The sequence below is a fragment of the Notolabrus celidotus genome, chromosome 13, assembly GCF_009762535.1.
Source record: "Notolabrus celidotus isolate fNotCel1 chromosome 13, fNotCel1.pri, whole genome shotgun sequence".
Classification (NCBI taxonomy): Eukaryota; Metazoa; Chordata; class Actinopteri; order Labriformes; family Labridae; genus Notolabrus; species Notolabrus celidotus.
Window position 1 is genome coordinate 25,073,453 of NC_048284.1, and position 6,011 is coordinate 25,079,463.

Genomic DNA, 6,011 nt, shown 5'->3' on the forward strand with positions numbered 1-6,011 from the left:
AGTGTTTCCAAAAGTGTTTTAATCTGCATTAAAACTTTATCCAAAGACCCAACTCTTAAAACGACAAGTATAAATGAGGACTATTGTCCCAAAGCCTGTTTCCCCCACAGAGCCCTGAGGACAGGTATAAACACCCTTTAACTCAGCTCCTCATGAAAACATTATTGCAGTGATTCAAAAGACAAAACTCAACCACTGGTACAGCAATGTGAGGAGAAATTGTTTATTTGTGTCAGCTTTATTTTTTTCTTCCTCACTATGAAATGACTTTCTTGATGTCTTCCAGAGTGGCTGACATATAGTTAATGTAGTGTATCTCCCTCCTCCTCCTCTGTATTACCCATATGCCTCTAAATCTGAAGTGGAAAACCCAGAATTATCTCAAAGGCAAATGATGGTTGTTGGTAGCAGACAATCTTCAAATGACAGTATCTTTTATCTGTGTACCCTTTTCCAGGGTAAAACAGAAGGAGTGAGGGACTTGAAAAGTGATACCTCTGCGTACCTGCTTAAAAGAGTTTCTCCTCTCAGCGAGGGATTAAGAGCGGAATGTTTTTCTCTTCCTCTTTTTTTTTTTTTGTTATTCTTCGCCATTGCACTCCACCCTCCTCATTAAAGACCATGCATATTCTCCCAGGAGAGTCCTCCAACATTACAACTCTTCTCCACAGGTACAGCTCTCTTGGGTCCCTCACTTTTTCTCATCCCTTTCCCTCTCCTCCCCTTTCCTCTTGTCTGCTCTCCCTCTATCTCCTCTTCTCATCTGTCTCCCACTCCGTCGCCCCTCTTTTCATGTACTTCCCACTCCCTTTCCCCTTAGATCCGTCTCTACCTCCTTCCCTCCACCTTTACTTCACTACCTTTACTTTGGCGGTGCACAATACTCTTCCCTCCTCTTCTTTCTCTCTCTTACCTTCCATCTGCATATGCAAGTGCTTATTTTGAAGTCGTGGCCCACAACAGATATTCAATATTAATGAGGACCCTCATGAATTTTTGAGCTCTAATTAGACGGCTCTTGGTTCGTTAACTGAGAGGGGTTTCGGTGCTCAGTAGCAGTGATGGAGGGCTTGGGGGTTGTGGGCTGTTAGATAGAGGGACAGTCCCACCCTCGGCTTCTTCTTTTGCACTCCTGCTCCCCCCCCACCTTCCCCCCTCACCCCTTAGTGCCGTAATGTCCCCACAGTGGGAATGGCGATGGGGCAAGGGGGGTAATCAGCAGGCCTGGAATCGCCGGAGCTCATTATAAGACAGCTGGCCATTAGTTTGCAGGCCCTGCGCATTGTATCGTCTCTGCACACGGCCTCCTGCTGGGACATTATTTAGCTATTCTATTTCATCGTCACTTCAAATGATGCAACGGCCCTTTCAGGCACAGACAGACACAGGAGTGAAGTGAGAAGGTGACACTTCCGCCCTTCTGTGACAAGAGAGACATTCCTTTTCAGGAGGGTGGATGACCAAAGGACAGACAGAGGCCCATCATTCATGACTTGTCTGATCTTTGCTGCTCGACTCTAACTTCAAACTATAATTCCTAGACTTACTTATATAATCATTGTTACAGCTGTTATGCTCAAGTTGTATTGTTATAAATGGCATTGTAGCTGCATTATCTGTTGTTTTCATACTGCCATATGTATGTTTTGCTTCCTGTTTGCCCCCCTGTCTGTCTCTTTGTCTACACCCTTCTCTCTCTTTGTGAATCTGCCTCTATCTCACTTTTTGGCCCATCCGGTTGCGGTAGACAGCTATTCGGCCAGTGAGTCTGGTATTGCTCGAAGGTTCTGCCTGGTAACAGCAAGTATTTAATGCTACTGTTCCAAGTGCTTGCTTATTGTGGATTAATGTTTGGTCTCTCTAAATAATACAACAAAGAGTTTGATCTCAGCAGTAGAGTGTTTCACCTCTCAGTCTGAGGGTTGGCGATTCAATCCCTAGCTCTTGAAGACACTGAATACCAAATTGCTCCCAAAGGCAATGCCACCAGTGTATACATGCTTGTGAATATGTTAGTTGGTATTGATGGATATTTTGTTGAGCAGCCTCGGCCATCAGTGTGTGAATCTGTTTGTGAAAGAGCCATTGCGACATGTAGTGTGACATCGTTTCTAGTGATCTGAAGACTAGAAAAGTGTTACAAAAGTGCTGACCATTTACCATTCACTCAGTTTTTAAGTGGGAAAAAGAAGTGCCAGTACTCCCCTTAATCACTTGTTTGCGAGTGTATCATATGGCCAGTATCAATAAATCATTAGTATTACATTTTTTAAATCTACAGCTGATAAAAGATACCTCTCTGTGCCCTATTAGAGCCAGGTCAACATCACTGTCATCTTCATTGTACTCAGATTTCCTTGTTGATCTTACACTGCAGAGACTTGTGAGTTCATATTAATTTGACGCTGCTCTCAAGCGAGAACAGACAAGTGAGTGTCATGTAACACCTGCAAAAGGACACAAGCGTCATGTAGTGTGCCATGGGTGAAGTATTTTTGGTGCTATTATGAATTGCAGAAATAAACTGTAATATGGAGACGACAGGAAAGGAGTGCTGGCAGCTGGTAAGAATTTGTATGCCGAAAAGGCCAAATTATACCAAGGGGTTAAATTCAGAGGTGGTGGTACTGCATAGTCGAGTGCACCCGTCCATTAAAAACTGCATTTACCCAAATAAGATGATGTCCTGAAATAACTTTTTTATGATCAGGGGCTGTAGGAGTATGATGGATTGATTGATTGATTGATCAATGTCCAAATAAGACACAGGATTTCCCCTTTAACAGTCAGTCCTCTTCTTCTTTTCGGCACCATGGCACGTTGGTTAGCTGTCATCCCTGTCTTATCTCCCACAATGTCACAGACTTGTGTCTTGCCCTTGCTGCAGCCCCCCACCCTCCCCACCACTAACAACAACCAACAACCAAATCCCTCTACTCCGATATCATGCTCCCACTATTTCTTGCGGAGCGTTCGCTCTGTCCTTTGGTTTCTTATTCCCAAAGGTGTGTCAGGATCAGCACATACCACAGGCATCCTTGCCTTTGCCACCCCCCTTCTCACCCATCCCTCCCTACTTGTGCATATGCAGAGGAAGGAAGCATCTCCACCGTGGCAGCAGCAAAACACCACACTACAAAAGAGATGCGCACCTCTGACAGTAACCATCAAGAAGGGCGTTGACAGAATAAGGGCGGGAGATGATGATCTGAGAGGCAGGGATGTGCAGAAGGAGGCAAGAAGGGAAGAGAAAGGGCTTTCTTTCCTCTGTCTCCTCTTTTTTCATACCTTTTTTTTCATTTTCCCAGGATTCATCAAGCCCCACTTGACACATGTCTGACTGGGGTGGCGTTAATCTCCCCAGAGGGTGGGGTCCCCTTTTCTCCTCCACGTGCCACTCCTTCACGGAGCCCTTTTCCTTTTCCCTTCGATTTACATTTCAAAACAGGCGATGAGCCGATCAAAGACGGTCACTAACGATGAGGCCTTTCATCAGTGGCTGGCGTGGTATGCCGAGATAGTATACGCTGAGGTTTCAATGATCATAAGCAGGTGGGTGTGCTGTTTGGCACCGGTTTGTGTGCTGCTGGGCTCCTGTCATTGTTTTATCCCAAGTTTGTCTCTAGGGGCAAGACGTCGCTGGCGGGGGATGTGCCAGTGGGTCTCACAGGAGAACGTCTTTGTCATCTGGAAGCCTTACATGCCGGTGAATTCATCAGAAGGATTCCAAGACCTGCGATGGCACCGAAAACCTGAACCTGAAAACATTGTTTGTCAGGGAAGTTTTGATGGATTTGATGGTCTTTATCAATAACTCACACACTGATAGTGAGATTAAATTTCAGTTCTGATCAGGTCAAATGTAGGACAAAAGAAAGGAAGATGAAACTTGACTTCTGATGACATCCCTCCTGTTAAAATTAAAACACAATAAATTGAACTCCTCAGTAACAGAACTCTTGAACAGCATCTAAAATCTTATTTTCTGTAATGCATTTGGACAGTAAAGGCAAGCTGCCAAAGGCATCATGAGAAACAGTAAGTTCCTACCCATGTTAAAACACATTAAGCTGCTCTGATCAAACTTATCAGTTACCCAGTTTGAGGAAGAAAAGAGGAAAGAAAAACATTAAACACCAACTCTGTTTTGTTTTTTTTGCCAAGTTCGAACGGGCAAGTCAGAGAACTTTTGTCTGGTTTGTGGTAAGCACTGAGCTTAAACAAAATTACAACTTTGGAGCGACTCAAAGGGGCTGAATACAGCAATGAATACTGAGTCAGACCCTTAATCTTAGGATCATCCCCCCAGGGTGGGAGATTATATTAGCAGAGCCATTCATCTCCAATAATTTAGTAATGTAGATAGTAGATTAGCTCTATTCCCCCTTGTCTGCCAACACCTGGGGCATAGCTCATATTCAATACCTCCTTGTTCTCGCACCGTATGTTTTAACTGTTGTAGGTGGCCTGGCCTTCCCACTACGCTCATTTGACTGTAAAGTACCGAGCTCTCAGAGGAGACAAATCAACAGAAGCTGACCAGAAGACCTCAGTCTGCAGACACTGTCAGGACTATCAATGATCACCCATAAAGGTGTAAAAAGAGCCACACATTCATACTTGATCACATGTCATTTTATTATACTCCTTTGGTATGTAACCCATGCCCTTTTTCCTGTAATTATAGCCGTCGGGTGGCAAGAGGAAGGCACGCTGTAATTGTTTTTGAGGCAGGAATGGTGGTGGCAGAGATAGATTTCAGATGCCATATTTTTGTACTGAGGAATTCAAGCTTTTTTCCTTCCTTTCACTCTCTTTTGCAAAAAGGACCCTGTCGTTTTCAGAGCCTGCCGCTCCCGGGGTAGTATGCTTTTTATTATTTTTCCAATTAGAGTCAATTGACCTGACAGAATGGAGGGCAATTAGTGATATTTCCCCCTCCTCGCAGGCCTGCGGGGTAATTTGCTGGAGGTTCTCAGCAGTGCTTTATGTGCACATACGCCCCGCCCCACAAACCCCTTTCTGGAGCATAATGGTTTATGATTTTTCAGAATATATCCCCTCTTACTTTATTCTTTCACCCAGCAAAGTACAATTACAGACTGTTGAAGGGAGTCGTCTTTTAAACTGCCTATAATCTCTCTCCTCTCTCTCGCGATCATATAAAAAAGACTGGCTATAGTATCAGTGCTTTTAGTCTTTATACACAGAAATGAGATCTTCACTGATGTTGCGGGATTGTTGCCAGAGCAGTGGCGGTAGCGGTGTTGGTTTCATAAAATATCCATCCAAGGAGGCATAATTGTGAGCAGATCATTCCTCTCATATGCAGAATTAACTTGTGCATTGAAAGCCAGACTTACGGAGGAGGGGGAGGAGGTGTTGGTAGGGTGAGCTCGTTGGCTTAAATCCCGAGTTGCTATTGATAAACTTGATGAATGTAATTTGTGCCTGCAACCCCAGGTTATTGTCCCCCCTCTATACCTGCAATGCCAGAATGCTCTGTTCCTGCGTACGGGAAAGCACAATGGCCCGGTCCTCGCGTTGGCTCCCGTCTGAATACCTGTATGTGCCTGTGCCTGTGCTGAGGAGTGTGACACACAAAGAGAAAAATAATCTTCTGAACTAAGCTCGTCTGGCATATCCACAGCTGAGTCTATAAGAGCAGAGGAAATCTTCTCAAACTGATGCACTGAAATAAATACGCTTAATTTACCCATGCACAAGCAGCATTGGAGACGGTAAAGGCCGGCAAATAAAAGAGGCATGGATGGAGTTGTTTGGAGATTGAGATACAAGGCAGTGTGGGTTAGCGGAGCATGCATTGCATATAGCGAAATGCAAATTCACCGCAACAAAAACACGTTTGATACATTGAGTAAAATTTATTCCATGCATGCGAATGCGCCACCCCAACCCGAGCACATCATTTGCTCGACATTCAGTACATCTGTTGTGTTAAGTGACTGTAATTTAGGTGACATTGGCACAAAGCCTCTTAATGTAGCCCC

At 44.4% G+C, this 6,011-nt stretch overlaps 1 long non-coding RNA gene across 1 annotated transcript in view; it reads left to right on the plus strand.

The window, feature by feature from the left end:
* Positions 1-3,860, plus strand: part of LOC117823694 — a 74,764-nt gene extending 70,904 nt beyond the window's left edge. The window contains exon 3 of the long non-coding RNA XR_004633471.1: positions 3,309-3,860. This is a non-coding gene — a long non-coding RNA (uncharacterized LOC117823694). The remainder of the gene's footprint in view (positions 1-3,308) is intronic.
* Positions 3,861-6,011: the final 2,151 nt, after the last annotated feature.